General features: G+C 37.7%; 1 pseudogene; it reads left to right on the forward strand.

The window, feature by feature from the left end:
• Window positions 1-13,070: 13,070 nt before the first annotated feature.
• On the forward strand, window positions 13,071-16,247 carry LOC111188877 (SCAN domain-containing protein 3-like; annotated as a pseudogene).
• Window positions 16,248-23,109: the final 6,862 nt, after the last annotated feature.

Here is a 23,109-nt window from a genome sequence, read left to right on the forward strand (position 1 = left end):
AGGTTATTCCACCACATTTCTCTTAAAACTTTATGATATGAACTTGTTTTCTTTGCATTATTTGAGGTCTGAAAGCTCTGCATCTTTTTTTATTTCAGCCATTTCTCAACCATTCTTGAACACATTTACAACCATTAAGTTCATTCATAACATATTTTAAAAAACACATTTATAAAAAAAGCTCTATATGTGGAGGAAAAGTAACACTGCTCATCACCCTGAACACACCCTGATCCCCACTGTGAAACATGGTGGTGGCAGCATCGTGCTGTGGGGAGGCTTTTCTTCAGCAGAGACAGATTTAGGAAGCTGGTCAGGGTTGATGGATGGAAGATGGATGGAGATAAATAAATACAGAACAATCCTGGAAGAAGAAAAGCTGTTGGAGGCTGTAAAAGACTTGAGACCTTCCAGCAAGACAATGACCCTAAACATACAGCTAAACAGAGCTACAGTGGAATGATTTAGATCAGAGAATATTAATGTGTTTCTCATTTTCTACAAATAAATGCTCTAAATGAAACATTTTTATTTGGAATTTGGGAGAAATGTCTGTAGTTTATAGAATAAAACAACAAAAGCAAGACTCACCTTCTCCAAAATAGCTTCCTTCACTACAGGATCATTGGCATCATCATCTGTCTGAACCTCCACCTTTAATATCTGCTTCTTTTTCTCTATAACAATAAACACATTCACAACCATTAAGTTCATTCATAACATATTTTAAAAAACAAATGTATAAAAACTGTTAGTTTGCATACAGTGAATTGCAATTTTTTTTACACCCCTTGTACCTTTTCATATTTTGTTACATAACAACCAGAAATTGTGAAGTGGAATGAAAATGTTACATGGTTTTTAAAATTGTAATAAAATTAAAATCTAAAAAAGTACTCAACCCCATAACCCTAAAACCCCTAAATAAATTTCCTTCAGAAAGCTTAATGAGTTAATGGAGTTAATTCAACTGTGTGTAATTTAGTTCTGTTCTGTGAAGACCTCAGCAGTTTGTTAGTGAACACTAGTGAACAAACAGCATCATTAAGACCAAAAAACTCAACGGACAGATCAGAGATAAAGTTGTGGAGAAAAAGTTTAAAGCAGGGTAAGGTAATAAAAACATATCCCAAGCTTTAATCATCCCAAACAGCTCTGTTCTTTAATCCATCATCCAAAAATGAAGGAAAATGCATTCTGCAACTGATTCTACAAACCTACTAAGACATGAACCAAACATCCACCCAAACTGACAGATCCAGCAAGGAGAGCACTGATCAGAGAAGCAGCCGAGAGACCCATGATCACTCTGGAGGAGCTGCAGAGATCCACAGCTCAGGTGGATCAGGAGAATCTGTTCACATGACAACTATAAGTCCTGCTCTCCACAAATCTGATCTTTATAGAAGTGTGGAAGAAGAAAACCATTGTTGAAAGAAAGATGTAAGAAGTGCTGTTTGCAGTTTGTAGCTACAAGTCATGTAGAAACACAGTAAACATGTGGAAGAAGGTTCTGTGCTCAGATCAGACCAAAGTTAAATGTTTTGGTCTAAACATGGTGGTGGCAGCATCATGCTGTGGGTATGCTTTTCTTTAGCAGGGACAGATTTAGGAAGCTGGTCAGAACAATTCTGGAAGAAGAAAAGCTGTTGGAGGCTGTAAAAGACTTGAGACTGGGAAGGAGATACACCTTCCAGCAAGACGATGACCCTAAACATACAGCTAAACAGAGCTCCAGTGGAATGATTTAGATCAGAGAATATTCATGTGTTAGAATGATCCAGTTAAAGTCCTAAAGACCTAAATCCCATTGATCTTCTGTGGAGAGACATGAAAACTGCTGTTCACAGACGCTATCCATCCAACCTGACTGATCTTCAGCTGCTTTATAAAGAAGAACCCCAAAAGACCTGCAGCTGATATAAAAGTTAATATCAGAATTTATATAAAATTCTCAATCCCATGTATACCATGTATAATTTGTATTTCACTTTACAGTTATGTGCTACTTTGTGTGGGTCTAATACTTAATAAAATCTCAATAAAATACATTTAGGTTTGTGCTTGTAAGGTGACAAACTGTGAAAAGTTCAAAGAGTATGAATACTTTTGCAAGCTGTATCATCATTACGTTCACACAGATAATGGTTCAGTACATTACAGCAGCTCATTCTCGGTGCATTCTGTATGGTTTATCAGTGCGTATATAATGAGAAGCACAAAAAGGAAGTAAGGAAATGATATTTTTATAATGAATTAAACAGAATTGTCCCTCACTCACCGGTGTAGCAGAAGAACGGTATGGCCACAGAGCATTTCCCACATACCCACGGCCCCTTCAAAACCCACAAACCCACACAGCAGTCGCTCACGTTCCCAGCCGCCGGGTGGCCGGTTGCCCAGTACCTGAAAGCGTAAGTGCTGCTGTCTGACCAGGTGAAATTATCCTTAAACAGGCCGATGAAATGCCGTTCACTGGGTATCGTGAATGTCTGGATCTCCAGGTTCTCCTCCGGGTTTGTGACGCTGACCAGGTCATTGTGATTAAGTCTGCAGAAGCTCTGAGCTTCTTTCCAGGTCATTGGCGTCTCTATCAAAACGTATTTCTGATCTCTACGAGCTACAAAACAGAAATAAAAAAAGAGGTAAATAAGAGAGTGAATCCTTTAACCTTTAACATGATGTTAAACCTCTCAGCTGTTTACTGTACTGATAAGAATATAAGGTTGGAGCGTCTTTAGCTTTGATTGCTGAACACATTTACAGTGGAATTGTTTCAATAAGCTTCTGCAATGTTACAAGATTTATTTCAATCCAGTGTTGCATTAATTTTTCACCAAGCAGCAGCATTGATGATGGTAGAGTCTGACCACTGAACAAACCAGCACTTCTTCAGCACATCCCAAAGATTCTCAATGAGGTTAAGATCTGGACTGTGTGAAAATTATGATCTCATGCTCCCTGTTTCACTCTTTCACAATTCCAGCCGCATGAATCCTGGCATTGTCATCTTGGAATAGGAAGAAAAAAATCCATTGATGGAATAACCTGGTCTATATTCAGTATATTCAGGTAGTCAGCTGACCTCATTCTTTCAGCACATACTGTTGCTGAACCTAGACCTGACCAACTGCAGCATCAACCCCACATCAATTATTTGATGCATACCAATGATTTCTCAAACTGACTGACAACTTTTCCACATGAAGAAATGAGAAGCAACTCATTACACCAGTTGCACTCTAAAAAGTGATTTAGTGTTTTAGTCAGGAGAACTAATATTATCAAGTGTATTTTATACTACGTGTCAATGCTTTTTCTACAGTGTTGGTTCATACTGCTTTCCCATAGGCTCCTGGCACCATATATTTGCATATTGGGTGTGGCTTCTCCTTTACTTACCATCTCCTTATCCTAGTTGTGCATCAGTGCATCAGTGTTGTAGGCTGTAAAAGCAATTTGCCTCTATTCTGGTTTCCTAGTTGTCACAGTATGTTGGCTTGGAGATACAAAGTTAACTCTTATGTATTCTCTCAGTATTGGCAGTTCTGTATAAACATTCTGAACACTTAGCCCACAGTACTTGAAAAACAACGTAGTTAAACTGTTGTTGTGTGAACAAAACTTATTAAAGTTATCATCTAGCTTTGAATCAGTTAAGTAGAATAAACATACAATTAAGTTAAATAAAAAAAAAATGTATATATTTACAACTTAAGTGAGCCAAAGAAAAATGATTTCATTTTAAGTTAAGTTGAGCCAATGAATTTTATTCAGTTTGGGCATTAATAACTTGTTCCCGGCTGCAAGCAAACAAATTTCTGTAAAATTGGATATTTCCAAACATTACTAAACTATTATAAATTAGGTGAACATGTGTGAGCGCGTATATATACACGTATACACTTTTATAAATGACTAAAAAAATGAGTTTTAAAAACTTAATTAATTTAAGGAAACAAATTACTTCAAATGATTTAAGTAGACTTAACTTTACAATGTATAACAGTTTTTTAACAATTTATAACATCACTGTATAACAAAGTGTCAATATTTTGTGTAGCCACCATTACTATTTTTTTTTTATTGTGGAGTTTTATAACGTAAATTTGGGAGTTTGATCCACGCCCTTACTCCTCCCACTCTCCAACATATATAAACCGCCACTTCCTCTCTACCTGCGTGTCGAACAACCTCGCACCCACCTCCATCCCCATCTTTCTCCTTCATTTATTTTCTCCACTTCTCTACTCCTGCCCAATCATCTGAGTTCGCTCCCTTCTCTTTTCCTTCTCTTTCAGTCATGGGTGTGGGGAAATACTAGCAAAATGGATGTTAAAGACCATGCTCTCCTCCACCTTTAGTTTAAGGATGCCCCATAGGTGCTCAAATTTTAGGAGCCACATAATCTTTACACGATTTGTCCATTTTCTCTCAGAGCTTGTCTTACTTTAGTTGCAGTGTCTGTTATTTTGTGGGAACAGTAAATTTACACTGTTATACTGAAGCTGTACACTGACTACTGTACACTTTATCACAGTGTTTTATCTTCAGTTTTGTACAATTTAAATATATATTAAAATATTTACTGAAATGTGAGGGGTGTTGTGAGATACTGTATAGAGATATAACTTTAACATTTACTGTAAAGATCAGTAAATATTGTTTTAATGTTTTTTTTGTGATGTCTGTAGTGCTACCTGGTAAAAATATCTGGTTAAGTGGTTAAATAACACTGGTTTAGGGTTCCAGAAACTCACAGTTGAAGCAGATGAAGGGTTTTTTTACAGTGCAGGGAGTATCTGAGAACTTTCCGTTATCTCCCATACTGCCACAGTTCTCACTCCCCCCGCTGTTATTGGGCTCTCCGGGCTGCCAGTTCCTGTACTGGGTTCCTCCGTGAGTGTAATACTGGTGATCAGGCAGAGACCAGTGCCACAGAGGCGTGCTCTGCCGGTACAGGCCGATCCAGGCCGCCCCGCTGTAGCCGCCCGAAACCGTGGCCAGCAGGTTCTGCATATCCGCCTCGCTGTTAATGGTGGCTAAATCCGTGTGCGTGCTCCTGCAGTACTGCTGAGCCTCCGAGTATGACCTGCCCTTCGATATGAAGTGATACTGATTAGCAGAACATGCTGATCTGCAGATCCCTGTTAAAACAAGATATTTTATAAACGCCTGGGAATTATTTAATAAAAACAAGCAGAAGTTTGATCAGAAGAAGAGAACGCACCAAGGAGAACCACGACCAGCAGGATCCAGTGCTGCAAAACCTCTGATTTCATCATGATTTACCCTAAAAACAGAGAGAAACACATTTATACACAAATATCTGCACTTTTTACTTATGTTGCACTTATTGCTCACACACACATCAAATAAAATCAAGTGTCTTAGCCTTATAAGCAGGGTGCGAATTATATCTAGGGTGGGGGTGGGGTGGGTTGGTTCATTACCTGCCTGCTGGATCATTGTTGGTCAGGTGTCTAAGTTAAGGTGCGCAAGCTGCTCAAGCTATAGCGTTACGTGTTAGTAGCGCTATCTTCTTAGCTTTCTTAAATATTTACTTTAAAAACACTTTTCCTTACATAAATAACTTTACTTAATGCAGGGAAAATAAATTTACTTTAATGCAGGGAAACTGTTGGGAAGGTGGAATGGAAATATGAACAAACAAATAAAAGCTTCACACGCTGCAGTAGAACCTAGTAAGAAAATAGTTACTCAGATGAGTAGTTTTACAATAAACTGCTGTATTACAATTTTTTAAGGTAATACTTTTTTTAAATCTTTTTATTAGGCTCATTTGAATAGCCAAGCTTTTTAAACGGCATTAGCCAAGCTATATAAATGCATTGCTACATCTCCCCTAAACATTTAATATTGTGTGTCAAAATATGTGAATGAGATAAGGGACAAAATCCTTATCTACAGGGATTTTCAGTTACATTGTTATTTTCTATTTATTTAGAATTAAATAACAAATGATTCCTGTGGAAGAGATGCTGCAGAATATGAATAAATATGTAATGGCAAAAAAGCTGATGGAAAGTAGCAGCCAATGTGTGTATCTTTACAGGATTAACTGTGGATTATTTTTTTTTGTGCTGTAGACATTACAGTAAGGAAGCGAGACACTACTGTAAAGATTGTAAGACAGTTTAGTGCAGCACAAGCCTGCACTGTACTGGTTTCCATTTACACCCCAATTATCATGGTATAATTCACACCCTGCTTATAAGACAAAAAAACAAACAAAAAACATTATATTACTTTTAAAAACGTATATTTAGTAGTAGGTCCAGAACTATTTAAACAGTGACTAATAATCTTCATGTTTTGTTCTCTACATGCCACCACACTGGATTTGACATGAAACTAATGAGAAGTTATTGAAGTGTAGATTTTCAGGTTTAATTAAAAAGGTTGAACAAATAATAAATATCCTACGAAGTGTTTAGGAATTATAACCTATTTTCTACAAATCCTCCTAATTTCAGAGGCTCATAAGTAATCGGACAGATGACATAACGTAATAATATGCATAAATAAAATGCACATTATTAATACACTGTTGAGAATCCTTTGGAGGCAATATCTGTCAAAATCATAAATATAAGCTGAAAACATATTTAGGTTTTTGATTTTTTTTAGTATTTTTTTTAGATTGGTCCAAAGTACATTTTTTTCAGTGTAGGATATTTCTTGAATTAAATCTGAAATTTCTATTGAGATCTCCTGTAACTGTATGTTGTGGTTCACAGCCACAGCTCACAGCTTTCAAATGCAAATACCACACCTGTAATCATCTCCAAACCTCCAGACCTGATGATGGATTAACGAGGGACCATAACAGTCCGACCATAACGCATCTAGTGTTGATTTATACAGCTCTCCTATAGGTTTCTGGTACCATATATTTGCATATTGGGTGTGGCCACTCCCTTACTTACCATCTTTGTGATGTCTGTTGCCCAAAGCTACCTGATCCTAGTCGTGGATTAGTGTATGTATGTGTGTTGTAGGTTGTAAAAGCAAGTTACCAGTTGTAACAGTTTGTTGACTTGGAGCTACAAAGTTCACTCTTATGCTTCCCCAGTGTTATGACAAATGCTATAAGGAGAATATTGACAATTCAATAATATAAACGAATTTTAAATAAACTCATTTTTTAAGACCACAGTACTTGAAAAAAAATGTTTGAGCTCATTAAACTATTATGTGAACAAAACTCAGTTAAGTTGAATAAACTTAAAATTGTATGTATTTTCAAATTAACTGGGTCAAATATAAATGAGAACTCGACTGAGTTAAGATGAGCCAATGAATATTTTTTGCAGTGTTGTTTATAGTGAGGTCTTTTACAGTAGTCTAATATTAGCTGTAATAAAAACACACCACTTGTTCTAAATACTGTAATACTGTAATTACAGTGCAGTATATTATAGGTACTGTAATTGCTCACTGTAAATTATGCTGCAGCATCTTACAGGTTAACTGCTGTTGAAAAGTAACTGTACATTTCACAGTGTTTTTATTACAGTACATGTATTAATACATGTTTATTAAATAATCTCAGACAGATGAATCAATTTTAGATGAATTGCATTATAGTTTACAGCAGTGAACAGTGCACTTACCTGTTACAGGTGTGAGTGGAGCAGATGAATGCGCGACTTTGGGGAATGATGTTCTTGTACTTTCTTCATATGCAAATGTAATGTAAACAGCTCATGCAAAATGAAGAGTGTGAGACGGTGAGAAGGTGACCTTTAAAACTCAAATAACTCTAAAAAACTGCAGGTAGAACAGTATGTTCCGGAAGGGATCTGTATTTACAGTTTTTCTGGATTGTTTGTTTTCTGAAAGCATTTCTCATATTCTCAGAATATACACTCAAATAAAAACAAACACAATGAGCAAATCCCCTCAATCCTCCTACAAAACAAAACTTTACATTCAAATCTACATTCTCTCTTCTTCTTAAAATGGTGTTTTGTTTCCAGATGACAAACACAAACATCATTTGAACAGAGATTAATAAGAAACAGTTGAACACTGATGAGCTCAATGAAAAAACACGTCTTCTCCAATTATCGTAATGATTTAGATCTATTTGTGTATTCAGTGTTACACGTACTACAGACAGTACATACATAAATGTGTTGTGAAATATTTTAGATTATTGATTTTATACTCAAAAGACATTTTGTACACAGTAAAAAATTAAATACACAGTAAAAAAAATCCCATATATTTGCATATTGTATCTTTGTGTTGTCCGTGCATTAGTGTAATATATGTGTTGATTATCAGAGTGTTGTAGACTGTAAGAGCAAGTTACCTCCTACTGAAAGTTATGATTTATTTCTCTCCTGCATAGCTTCTGCTTTGCAAATATGTGTTGGCTGTAACGTGAAATATACCAATCAATTTGCCAGTTGTCATTCCCTTTAAGAGGCAGGTGACTTTGGTGCGTTCGTATCTTAACAGTGTGGTGCTTTTCTGTGTCTCAGCAGAGAATACTGAGCTGCTCGTTTACACTGTAAAGATACACCAGCAGCTCATTTAAGGGAACAGTAATGTTATTTTATTCTTTATTCTGTTTATTGTTTAGTGTAAAAGCTTGGAATTCTAAATGTAAATAATTCAGAAATGCTGCTACACTTTGTAAACTCTCTGTACAGATCCTCTACTTGAATATTTTAGCTTCTACAGCTTTAAGAACAATGTGTTCTTTACTCTTTGACCCTGTGCGGGAAGACACGCTGATTTCCAGTTAAACAGAATGTAGCGACGGGACAGTAGATATGTAAATGCTGTTGCTTTAGCTTGGGCAGGTGATTCACCAAGGTGATTATCCATAAGAAACCAAACACCAACACATGAAACAATAGTTTTACATAACATTTAAACATAACATTGCAATGCTGTTTTAGTTTTAGTTTTTGCAGGGGATGTAATTAAGGCAAGCAGAAGAAGTTTCATACTGAAAAAAACACTTTTAACTATTTTTTCTAGATCTATAAACTTTAAAATGGGTCAAATTGACCCGGAACATAACAAAAGGGTTAATTGATATGACTATTGATTATTGAATTATTATTCCAAGCTTGTGTTTTTGGTTCCTAGTACAGGATAAAACATCCCTGCTTACTTTAATCCTGCATTGCTCGCACTTTATAGTAATTTGGTAACTTGCTCTCATAGCCTACTACAACATACTGGCTAATTAAACAAGCATTATATAAACTATACTACAATAACCAATGGAGGGTAGCCTTGGTCAGCAAGAATACACACTGATAGTAAGTTAGGATTGAGGAGGGGGGGGGGCATGCCCATTATCTTAATTTATTATGTTAATATATTTAAGCAATAGAACACGAGAGGGAGTGTGTTATCACGAATAGAATCACGGCTGTGATTTGGTCGTAGGCACAAGCCGAAAGCGGGTTTTTTGTTTTTTTCTGTTTGTTTTGCTGGCTGGTGTTGGTTAGCATGCAGGTGTTACACCTGCTGGACTGTGGTTAGATTATCGTAGCTTGCTTTAGCAAAGCATTAACTTAGCTTAGCCTAGCCTGGCTGGTTAAGTTACCGTTCTGGCTGTCAGGCGGCATTAGCTAAACGATTTCCCTTCCCTTTATTTCCATAAAAGACGAGTCAGCGCTGCAGGCGAGCATGCCATGGTTGAGCGCTAGCCTGTGCTAAGCTAACGCTGCTGCTGGTGCTGGTGGAGGTGATGATTCAACACAACTTAAATCTTTCATATGGTGTGACATTCAGGATTTTAAAAAAATCATAATCTCTTTAATGTGAAACATGAGGAATAGTGCCACATAAGGCATTTCAAAAAATATTTTGAAGTATATTGAAAGAATTCGATTAAATGTCTTCCTGTGTGTGTAGATAATGAAAAACAATGCAAAAGGGAACATATTTGCATGTGAGGAATGCTATATTATATAGTAATGATAAATAATCAGGATAAATTGACTTACATTATCACATTACAACCAACCAGTGCGAGGACTTCAAACTGAGCCGGGTCAGATTAGAATAAAGATGGAGTCTCCGAGTAATTCTAATACATGTGTCTCTAGGCCTGCATTTATGCCAGATGTTTTTGATTGGCTTAGACAATTTGAGTTAGCTTCTGAATTAAATGGTTGGGATGATAATTTAAGGGTGAAGTTTATGACATTGTTACTGAAAGGAAAGGCCTGGGAAGATTTTTTGGGTTTACCTGCTGATGCAAGAGTTAATTATGGGCAGCTGAAGACACACTTAGGGAAATATTTAACCCCAACAGCTAATGAAGAAGTTGAGTGACTAAATTTTCAAACTTATAGACGTTAGGGTCGGGAGTCTGCTTGTGAATTTGGAAATAAAGTGAGGAGGCTGGTACAGAGAGCTTATCCAGGGTAGAAGGTAAGGTAGTGGATATGCTGGCAAAGGACCATTTTATTAGTCAGGTGGGAAGGGGCTATATAAGGGTCCAGTTGAGGGCAGCCAAACCAAAAAGTCTGGAGGAGGCTATTACTTTAGCTACAGAGCTTGAGGTGTAACGGGATTTAGAGGGAGGACCGTGTACCAGAAGATTCTGAGGTCCGGGGTGTTCAGGCAGTTTGTGAGAAGGGGGATGCAGGTGTTCTTAGCGAGGTTCTGAAAGCCATTGATCATTTGACACAGGAGGTTAGGAAATTAAAAGAGGAAAGGGTACATTCACCAACTTTTATATGGGGAATAGGGGGCTTAGGTCTAGGAGTGATTCAGACCCGTCTAGACGGCGATGTTGGCGTTGTGGTGACTTTGGCCACATAAGTAGAAATTGTAAAAGTCCAAGCCGTCGGAAAACTAGAACGGGTGGGTGTTTTGGGCTGCTTACCCACCCATCCAGCTCTGCCCAGTCAGCCCCTGTTGTGTTTAAAAAGCGCTGGTATGGGATTTTATATCCATGGAAAGGTGTTAGAACAGCCAGCCAGGTGTCTTATAGACACTGGAGCACAAGTGTCTCTTTTAAGCAGCACATTCTTTTCTGATTTGCGAGTTAATGCTCTGGTAGAATTACAAACTTATAAAGAGAAGGTGCTAGCGGCTAATGGGGCGTTGTTGGATATTATGGGGACTTGGGAAGGTCTTTTTGTTTTTGATGGGCTAAAGGTGAAGCATGTGTTTTTAATTTGAGGAAATATCAACCAGTCAGTTTTGTTGGGTACTGATTTCCTGTCCAAGTTTGGGGCTATTATTGATTTGAAAGCAAACACCTGTATACTCCTAGGAAAGAGTTTGCGATTAGTTGGGGCATTTGGGAGGGGGGAGGTGGGCAAAGTTGTGGTTAAGGAAAATGTAGTTCTCCCCTCCGTTCTGAGGTAGTGGTGTCTGGGTTAGTGCCAGGGGTACAGTTGGGTGAGGTTTATGGCTTGGTGAAGCCCAGTGAAGTGCTGCTAGAATGACATGACCTCCTTATTGCTCGTTCTGTCGGTCAAGTTATTCAGGGAGAAACTCCTGTTAGAATAATGAATATCTCCACAGAACCAATTGAGTTAAAGAAAGCCATGTCATTAGGGGGTTTTACATCAGATATAGAACTTTGCCAATCCATTGATGATGCTTTTGAAATGACCCCTGCTGGCCAAGTAGATAATATAATTAGTCAATTAGGGCTGTCTAATAAAGGGTTCAGTGGAGAACAGTTAGAGGCAGTTAAGGAACTGGTACAGTGAAATGTGTCTGTTTTTAGTATGGGTCCCCATGACCTTGGTAGAACCCCCCTCTGTTCGCACCGGATCAACACAAAAGATGCCCCACCCATTAGAATGGTCCCAAGAAGAGTGTCTATTCATTTCCAAGATGAAATGAACAAAGAAGTTCAAGACATGTTTACTAATGGTATTATTAGTCCATCCTGCAGTCCTTGGGCAGCACCAGTGGTGTTGGTAAGAAAGAAAGATGGGACATTGCGCTTTTGTGTGGACTACAGGAATTTAAACGACGTTACTAAAAGCCATTTGATTAAAAGCCATTTGACCAGTGGTAGGATGGTCCCCCCTTTAATGTGAGTCTTGGTCCTCCCAAGGTTTCTTCCTCCTCCTGCAGCTCTGAGGGAGTTTTTCCTTGCCTCCGCGCTCACTGGGGGTTCTGTATTATGTATATTCTATGTTTAATGTTTTGCCTGATTCTTTGTCCTGTAATCATGTTTCTGTAAAGCTGCTTTGTGCCAACACCAGTTGTAAAAAGCGCTATACAAATAAATTTGATTTGATTTGATTTGATTACTGTAAAGGACGCTTACCCACTTCCACGTATTGATGATGCTCTTGATTCTCTTGCTTCTACCCAGTGGTTTTCCACCTTAGATCTAGCCAGTGGTTACTGGCAGGTGGAAGTGGATGAGAATGACAAAGAAAAGACTGCTTTTGTGACAAGGACAGGTTTATACCATTTTAATGTTCTTCCTTTTGGATTGTGCAATGCGCCTAGCCTAGCACTTTCCAGCGCCTTATGGAGCTGGTCTTGGCAGACTTACAGTGGACTTCCTGCCTCATTTATCTCGACGACATAATCATCTTTGGCAGATCTTTCGAGGAGCATCTTGGCCGTCTGCAGATTGTGCTGGAGAGGCTAAGTCAGGCCAACCTCAAAGTAAAGCCCAGTAAATGCCAGTTATTTGCAAGACAAGTGAAGTACCTAGGACATTTGATCTCTAAATATGGAGTCCAGACGGATCCAGAGAAGGTGACGGCAGTTCAAAAATGGGCAGTTCCAAAGAGTCAGACGGAGGTCTGGAGTTTTCTGGGGTTAGCCTCATATTATAGACTTTTTGTCAAGGATTTTGCTAAAGTAGCTAGGCCATTGCACCGACTTACAGAGAAGGGGGCCAAGATGAGGTGGACAGGAGTGTGTCAGGAGGCTTTCGACAAGCTCAAGGAAACGACTGACCTGTTTTGGCTTTTCCAGACCCAGAGGCAGCTTTTCTGTTGAATACTGATGCAAGTGATACGGGCATCAGAGGAGTCTTGTTGCAGAAGGTTGGTGGAGAAGAATGTGTCATAGCATATGCAAGTCGCTCCATGAGTCGGACGGAGAGGAATTATGCTACCACAAAAAAGGAACTGCTTGCTGTCGTAACCTTCATGAAACAGTTCAGACACTACTTGATGGGAAAGAAGTTTACTCTGAGAACAGATCATAATTCTTTACGGTGGCTCCATAGTTTCGATTGTCCTGAGGGTCAAGTTGCAAGGTGGCTGGAACAGTTGGCGTCCTTTGATTATGACATCATCCACCGCCCAGGAATATCCCATCGAAACGCTGATGCTTTATCTCGATTATCTAGAACTGAGCCAGTCACTGGAGTAGAGCAAGTCTACCAGATTGATGAATTTAAGCCCCCAACTTGGAATTGGAAGGCAGAACAAGACAAAGATGAGACTCTTCACAAAGTGAAAGTGTGGGTGAAGCAAAATGGACAGAAGCCTCCCTTAGAAGTGAAACAAGATCCTCAGCTGCGGGGCTATTGGAATATGTAGAGCACTCTGAGCGTAGAAGATGGTGTTTTGAAGAGTGTCCAGATGGGTCTCTATGGGGTTGATCCGTGAGAAAGAGTTGTGGTTCCAAAAGAGAACCACATTCGAGAGAGTAGGTATAGACATTGTAGGCCATTGTAGGCCCTTTGCCCATTACTTCTCAGGAAAATAGGTATATACTGGTGATCACTGATTATTTTAGCAAATGGTGTGAAGCGTTTGCTTTAAAAGATCAAGAAGCTGATACTGTGGCTAGGGTTGTAGTCGAGCAGTTCATTCTTAGATGGGGCACACCAAAGAGCATTCACACTGACCAGGGGAAGAACTTTGAATCTTTTATTTAGAGAAATTTGTGATCTTTTGGAGATCCAGAAATCTAGAACTACACCATATCATCCCCAGTCGGATGGTCTGGTAGAGCGGGTAAATCGCACGGTTACAACAATGCTCTCAATGTTTGTACATTCAAACCAAAAGAATTGGCACGAGCTCCTCCCATATGTAATGATGGCGTATAGGAGTAGCATTCAAGCTAGTACAAAGTTCTCTTCCTATCATGCACTTTTTGGTAGGGAAATAGCTATGCCCTCAGATTTATTGTTTAATGTTGAGGTGAACAAACCCTATGTTTCAGTAGGAGGCTATGTCAAAGAGTTTGAGGGTAGGCTCCAGTCAGTTCAAGAGGCAATTTGTAAACATCAACAAGAAGCCTCACAGGCACAAAAACAGTTTTATGATTTACGGGTACGTGGGCCAAAATACGAGGTGGTGGATAAAGTGTGGCTTCGTGATAAGGCAAGAAAAAGGGGAAGGTGTCCTAAATTTCAGAGACATTACACAGGGCCATACACTATTAAAGAAAAGTTGTCTGAGGAGCTCTTTAAATTGTCTTTCCAGGGTAGACCTGAATTTGTTGCTCATTACAAGCTAAAAAAAAGGCTATGCCCTGCGCACTCATTAAACCAAAATAACAGTAACAATTTATAATAAATAATTCATTAGTTTACAATTAATTAATAAGTATTATAATTTATAAATATATAATTAACAATGTTTAAGAATATAAAACACTTTTTGAACAAACAATTTTTTTATTTTAAGCATATACCCTAATTTTATAGCCTTTATTTTAAGCTTATAGCACTCTGCCTTTAATACAGGGATTAAAGGCAGAGCGCCACCTTGAGGGCCTCAAAAGAACAACAGTTTTTAACTTTGGGTCGTGAGGGCCGCGGCACCATGTTGATTTTTGGTGCAATACACTTTCTCACCACTAGTGCGTCACTCAGATGTTTAACAACTTATTTAAAACGTAGAAGAAGAAGCTTAGCTAACTGCCGAAAATGGAAGCATATTTTAAGAGAAAAGTGAAAGACAAAAAAGAAGGTAACCCATCAAAAAAGGCCAAAGTTGTTAGAAAATATAACACAGAGCTCAGTGTGTTGAGTGTGGACTAATGCTGTCTAATGAAGCACTGAAGCCTGAAACGGCATCTTGAAACCAAGCATCCAACACTGGTCGGGAAGTCAGTGGAATTTTTCCAGAGGAAAGAAAATGGTCTACAGGTGCAGAAAAGGTCTGTTGTGTCACTGACTCTAAACTCTAAGTGTGCTTTAAAAGCCAGCTATCTTGTAGCCAGACGTGTAAAGTAAACATCCCTTTACTATAGCAGAGAACTTTGCTCTTCCTGCCGCTGTGGATATGGTCCGTGAGATGATCGGTGAGGCTGCTGCTAAAAAGCTGCTGACCATCCCACTCTCAAATGACACTGTGAGTAACCGTATTGCAGATATGGCCTTAGACATAAAGCAGCAGCTTCTGGAAAGAATAAAAGGTAGCCCGTTTTTTTCTGTGCAACTGGACGAGTCCACTGATGTCACAAATGCTGCGCTGCTGCTGGTTTTTGTTCGCTATTGGTGGGACAGTAGTTTGCATGAAGACATACTGTTTTGCGGAGAGCTCCCAACACGAGCAACAGCTAAGGAATGTTTTTGCTGTATAGACAGCTACTTCACTGAAAACGGGCTGGACTGGCAAAACTGTGTTGGGGTGTGCAGTGATGGCGCAGCCTCAATGACTGGCAGACATAATGGTGTTATCAGGCAGATCCTGGATCGTGCACCAGAAGCTAAGTGGACCCACTGTTTTCTTCATCGTGAAAGCCTGGCAGCTAAAAAGATGTCACCAGACTTACAGGAGGTAATGGATGTTAGTGTGAAATCTATCAACTACATCAAAAATAATGCTGTCAACTCCAGATGTTTTGCCAAGCTTTGTGAGGACATAGAAGCAGATCATCTTCAGCTGCTCTATCACTGTGAGGTGAGATGGCTCTCAAGAGGACTGGTCCTCAAACGTTTGTTTGAGCTGAGGAATGAGGTCTTCTCTTTTCTTACTGAAAAGAAATCTAATCTTGCTCATCACTTTATCAACCCAAAGTTCACAGCCAAACTGGCCTACCTCTGTGATATTTTTTCACTGCTAAATCAGCTGAACACCTCACTTCAAGGAAGAAATAGCAACATATTTTTTGTTGCAGACAAAGTTCAAGCTTTCAAGAAAAACCTTGCTTTGTGGACAAAAAGGGCACAGAAAAAGAGAATGGACATGTTTCCACTTCTTTCTGAGATTTTGGAAAACTCCCCTCAGGTGAAGATCAGCAACTGTGTCTCCCAGCACCTCTCACAACTGGCACAGAAATTTGATGAATATTTTTCCTGAAGATCCCAGGGAGGGACAGATGTGGATTTTGGACCCATTTTCTGTGGATCCCACAGCAAATTATGTTGCTTTGCCTTCACATCTGGAATCCCAGCTTTTGGAAGTTTCCACTGACAGCACTTTAAAGTTGCAATGGAGCAAACTGGACCTGGGTTCCTTCTTGATTTCTGTCTCTAAGGAGTACCTTAGTCTGGCACTGAGGGCTGTGAAACAACTGCTTCCTTTCACAACTACATACCTGTGTGAGTCAGGCTTCTCCATTGTGGCCACAACCAAGACCAAAGCTAGAAACAGACTCAAAGCAACACTGGAGGCTACTCTAAGAGTGAGCCTTTCCCCTATTCCTCCCAGACTGGATCTGATCATGTTTGAGAAGCAGGCCCAAGTGTCTCATTAAGAAGTTAACAGAAAATGAAACTTGAAACTTGTCAAAATGCTGGTGTTGATTTATCACTAATCTGCATAGCAGCTTCTGGTTCTACCATTTAACTTTTCAAAAGTTCAAAAGACTGCAGATACAGCTATATTTTCATTTGCATTTTATGAAGTTTATTTTTATAGTTTATTAATTTTTTTGAGTGTATTTTTTTTTACTTTAAAATAGTCAAAAAGCTGTTGATGTTACTGTTATTCTTTGTCACTAATATGAGGAGCAGCTTCTGGTTCTACCATTCAATATTTCAAAAGTTCAAAACATTATTTGCATATACAGCTGTATTTTATTTTGCACTTTATCAAATACATTTTTATAGTTTATTTTTTAGACATTTTGAATGTATTAAAAATGTTTGAATTTTGAATGTGTCAAAAAGCTGTTACTGTTATTGTTTTGTCACTAATAAGAATAGCATCTTCTGGTTCTACCATACAAACATTTAAAATGGCTGTATTATTTTTTGCACTTTATCAAATTTATTTTATGTTTTTTAAACATTTACATGAACATTTTATGGCAGTGATTTTATTTATTGAATTTGTCTATTTTTGTTAAAATGTAAAAAAAAAAAAAGTTATTTTTGTGTTGATAAGCCTTTTGACTGACTGTTGGATTTGTTCAAATACTTTTCATGGAAAAGTAAATATGAAATATGTTTGTCATAATCATTTCTTGTAATTATTTGACAGGATTTTTACTTTTACACTGTAAGTGTATTTAATTTAATTACAATGCAAGTACAAAAGAATTAAACCAAGATTTAGAATAATTATAATTCTGATCAGGACTTCGGTAATAACTGACTGGGCCTCGGGCCACTTCGTGTTCAACAAATTGGGCCCCGAGGTCAAAAAGGTTAAGAACCCCTGCTTTAACACACTACGAAGCCGACACACGTGTTGTTTCTATCAACAACTAACTTGAATTAGCTCCATACCTCTGACTGTCCTTCGCATTGGACCAAATTTAGCTCACCTTATGTAATGTTTCTCCTCACTTCAGAAGAGTCCATTTTGTTGGTTATTTAGCTACAAGCAGCTCTGCAAGACAAGTGCGTAATGCGGAATGGAGGAGCGCATGTGTGAGTTCGGGTCAGGAATCGGATCAGTCTCGGGCTGATAATCTAAACACTGCTGCTGTGGAAGCTTAAATGATGCGCTGAAAAAAAAAAGGTTTTTGCAAATCCTGAAGACATCGCCTACTGCCTGCTGACCGGCGTCAGAAAGCGGAGACGCCTCTGTTTACCAACCTTAACTATACAATAAAACTTACTTAAAATGTGCACAGTAACTATTAGTTACTAGCTATATTTTTTTCTTACATTTATAAGGATTAAAATTCATGCTTACTTTGTTTTGCCGTTTGAGAATTAGACAGATACACTTGATGCTTATTGTCACTCATTCTCTCTCACGTCATGAAAGTGCAGTTTAGTGACAGTGCCACAATTTTAAGATAAAAAGATGAAAGGACAATTTAAACAAATAGAATATTTATTTAAAACAATAAATTTAGTTCCCATTTCTAAACATGAATCACAGAGTTTTGGCAAATTTATGAGCTTGCTGATAAAATGTAGCATGCAGAATTTCAGTGAGGGATTAACTGGTGTTAGTTGTTTGACGCATGCAGAACCAGGTCCAGGCAGCTATTATTTATAATAATTTGCTTTGTCTTTTAAGAATAAAAATGTTTTTTTTATATAGATAAATTCTTTGTTAGCTTGAGAAATACTACAACTGGTCAAATACCACCCCCCATAAGATGGGTATAACCCAAACAGGTTTGTTATAATGGTAAACTAATTAAATTTCTAAAATGTCTTATACACCCGTTAATACTAAATTGATAAAGCGTAAAATGCACAGTTTATATATTAACTGCTCAAGTAAAAAGAACATAATTTTCTGGTTGATGTTTGTAATTTATCTTCCAGTCTATCTAGATTACAAAAAGATAAACTGCTAGTTAGATAAGGACTATGCGAATAAATGTGTTCTGGCTCTATTTATTTATTTATTTACTTTTTTTTTATTCATTCATTTATTCATGACAAGTATTCTAAATTGACACTTGGGTATGTAGATGTTAATGTTATCTCTGAAGGTGTAATAAAATTTGAAGTAGTTTAGACTTGGTATATATTAAATACATAAAAACACCACAGGCTTATACATTTTAACAGTATATTTTCGAAATATAATTAGTTTAAACACCTATCAGTCTATCTAGAATTCAGAAAACGGAAGTAAAGCTTGATCAGCGATCTCACAGCGCTGAAAACTGTTGACAGCCGCGGCTACCCGGGCTCCGTCCAGAAACTTTTGCTACTCCTCCTCTCCTACTCCTCCTTTCCTACTCCTCCTCTCCTACCCCGGAAGTAGGTGGAGGAATCGAGGAGAGGAGAGGAGGAATGGAGGGAAGGAGCTGTAATTGTGGAAATGGGACAGCTGATCCCTTTTAGATAGGATGTTGACTACCGTTGAACTGAGCCAATCACAACGCTCACTTTCAGCACGTTTCAGAACATTACTATCACACACAGCTAAAAATTCAGATATTCCAATAAAATCCTGTTTACTCCCAGCCGCATTTTAGGCCGCATCTCTGACCAGTGACTCTGGCAGCCCTGTCTGACCTCAGCCTTATGAGGGATTCAGTTCCTCATCAGTCCCTAAGTTAAAATAAATAAGTAAATAAATGAATTAATTACAATTATATATATATATATATATATATATATATATATATATATATATATATATATATATATATATATATTATGAATAATATATGTTTTTATATGTATAACATGATACACATAGGGTCATAAATATAGTTTTACTGAGCATACAGTTTATCTAAACTATACATTATATTACTGCTTTACTGGCTGTTTAATTAGATAAGGAACCTAGTTAATTAATGTTTATGACGTATATTTGGGCGTTGCCTTCCCCATTTTCGCGTGCTCTGTGGGCGTGGATGCAGTGATGTCATTGGAAAATCCTTAAAAGTCTTCCGGAGTAGGATACACTGATGTAACCTCCGTTGGAAGCCTACTACAGGTGGATTTTAAGTGGCTTCTTTCGTCTCCTACGGTATTCGGACAGGCGGCAAGATGGCGTCACGAAATCAGTTTCCGGGTCACAGAGGAGAGGAGGAGGATCGGTAGGAAAAAGGAGACACTTTTGTGGTTTCTGGATGCAGCCACGATCTGTGCCTCCTGCTCAGTTTGCAGTGCGCATGCGCAGCACAAATCGGGCAGGGGGGGACAGATCGGGTAGTGACACTGCTTACTAAGCAAGCTAAATGTGTCCCAAAATGCATTGTGAATAAAAATTTTTTTAAATGTTTGAATTAAATCACTGCAGGCATGTTTTTATTTTAAACCAGTTTTACATGCGTTGTTGATTTATTTATTTAATAATAAGGTCTTGCACCAGATGTCTGTGACAGTCAATAGGACACCCTGGACAATATTAACTGATTGTCAGAACTAGGGACAAGCAAAACCAGGACAAACTACTATCAAATATTGCATTATTTCTGCCTGCACAGGTTCTGCACCGGGTTTGGCGGTTGCCACGATTGTAGTTGGAGTCACATTTACATGTCTGATGAGCTTCTGAACTGAACACAGCTGCAGGCCCACCTCACTTCAGTCAGGATTGAAAAAAAAGTAAGGAGGTTAAGGGTGAGCAGGCTACTTAAGGATTTTGATTCAACAACGCCACCTGTAGGTCATTTAGTTTTAAATTAGTTTTGTGATAAAAAAAAACTTTTTTATGGTGTATAAAGATCTATAAAGTAGAGTTGGGTGATACAAAACTTCTTTACAAATATATGAGCAATTTTTTTTTTACAAATAGTAAGCAGCTCCCTTCAACCTCACAGAAGCTTTTATATTAAACACAGTGTAAACATAATCTCCTTCTGTTTAGGTTCAGGTTCCTGTCTGAAACAAATGTCTATCTGAGATTCCCTCTGACAGATTATATATGTAAAGATGTACAATCTCCATTTTCCCATTATAAAATTGCATCACAACAGTAACAGCATAAATCGCATTAGTCCCAACCCTACTAGAAAGGATACATCATGGTCCAAAACTAAATGTAATTTCAATGAGAAACATCCATTTAAAATGATGTGTAGTCCAACACTACACCTTATCCCTGTTCAGGAAATGAACCCTTAGATCTTATACCTGGTCGCATCATGTGACTAATAATCTGATTTGTATCATTATAATTTTTTCACCACATTCGTCTATACTTGGTATCAGATGTGGTTGAATTGAACTAATTAAGAAGTTTTCTCTCTGAAATATGTAGGTAATTAATTCTGATTATCCACACTTGGCACCTAAACACACAAATTACTTAATCATTTTCAGTAAATTCTTCAGACAATTTCAATATAACTTTTGTTGACCCTGTCTGAAATAAACAGGTGTCATAATGATAAGTGTATAAAAATCTAAATTATTAAATATAATTAATAAGTGTATAACTTTACATCATATGATCATATTTACTGGACAGTGAATACATGTGCCTGGATCTGTGGGCAGGTCCTTCTTTAATATGAGACTGTTCTCAAAATATTATTATTCCTGATTTTTTTCTCCTGATTGAATAAATGGAGTGCACAGTTTATGCACCTTTCCTATTTGCATGCGGCACAAGTACACTAGTACACTAGTAACACTTAACCAACCATATGGTGTACTACACCTAAGCTACCACCTGAAACACCTTAGCAACTCTTGCAAAGTGTAAATATATAGAACCAATGTATATTTATTTTATTTCTGCAGAAAATATCCATTTGGAAATTCAGTTTAATAAAAAACAGTCTATAATATACATTTACAGTATATACAGACTTGCTCGAGTGCAACAGTGGAATTACCAGTCTATGTATTTTTGAAACACGATCCTTATGTTGCATCTTTGTTGAAGAAGCTGCCCTGCAGCTTGATGTGATACGCATGAAACTGGTTTGAACGGGATTTTCTAGATATCTTATTCTTGGAAGCTAAGGTGACTGCTGAAAGACCTTCACTCTGTGGAACTCAGCTGCGTCTGGCAGGAACAGATACATGTCTCGAGCGTGATTTTGAGGGCACTAAAAACTCCCATAATGCAGCATGATTTATAGTAAACATCCGGCTGCATCGAAGGACGTGGTCTACGAAGGTGTGTCCTTCGAAGGATGGACAGGCTGCGATGGCAGTACTGAAATGGGACAGTCCACCCTACGGAGTATTTCCTGTTTCCTGTTTGAGATTCTACCCGCCACAACCAAAGTCAGAGCTGAGAAACGAGGCAGAGATTTTGATTCTAGTTTTGCTTTAGATCACAAAATACCAAATTAATTAAGTCCAGGTTAATTAACTGTGCAGTTTCATTAAATGTTTTAAATGTGAACGGGTGGAACTGAACATAAACAAATAAAAGGGCGTTTGAAATGAAGTTGGAAAAAAGAGAATAAATTGGAATAAAAAAATATGTTATATAATTTATTATATATATATAATATAGTATTATTTTAGTTTATGTTTATTTTATGTAAATAAATATATAAGTATTTATATCTATAAACTATTAACATATAACAACATAAACATGACACTACATATATAAACTAAATAATGCTTATATATTTATATATATAAACTAAATAATACAAATTATATAATATAAAAATAATATTTATAATATCTATAAGTATTTATATGTCTGTAAACTACATAATACTACATAATACAGCCGACTCCTCTGCTGACTCCGCCCTTTTCGTGCTGAAATAAGCCGCAGCACAATGAATCTTGGGATGCGAGGCAGCCCTCAGGGGCGGGGTTATGTAAATGAGTAGGCTGTTTCTTCACAGTCTTTCTCCCTCCTCTGGTCTCTACTGCGCAGAATCGGGTTTCAGGATCGCCAACATGGCGGAAGATTTTGGCTTAATTTTCATTAAATGAATGGGAACAGCGACACGGCGTCTATCTTTTTTTACAGTCTCTGGATAAAACCAATTCACTGGGTAAAACGTGTTTTCAAATCCAAGCCAAGCCAAAATTCTGAGAAAACCACCCAAACATGTTCATCATATCAACAATATTACAGGGTTTATTCCAACATGATCTTAACTAAAATACCTTAAATATCTTAAATATCACTCATTACAAAAAAAAAAACATATTTAACTGAGTTTATCTGCATGTTTGTATTCTGTGTTTTGTGCCTTGTATCAATGGACACACGAACCAAAAAACGTAAATACAGTACATAAAAATAAGCTTGCAAGCAATGAAAGAAATAAATACTCATATATAATAACGAACATAAACACAGCATCAAATTTCCATCAGCAGGACTAAAAGCTCTGTCCCTGCCAGGTTAGATATCTAACTACAAC

The sequence above is a fragment of the Astyanax mexicanus genome, chromosome 25 (genome assembly GCF_023375975.1).
Source record: "Astyanax mexicanus isolate ESR-SI-001 chromosome 25, AstMex3_surface, whole genome shotgun sequence".
NCBI lineage: Eukaryota > Metazoa > Chordata > Actinopteri > Characiformes > Acestrorhamphidae > Astyanax > Astyanax mexicanus.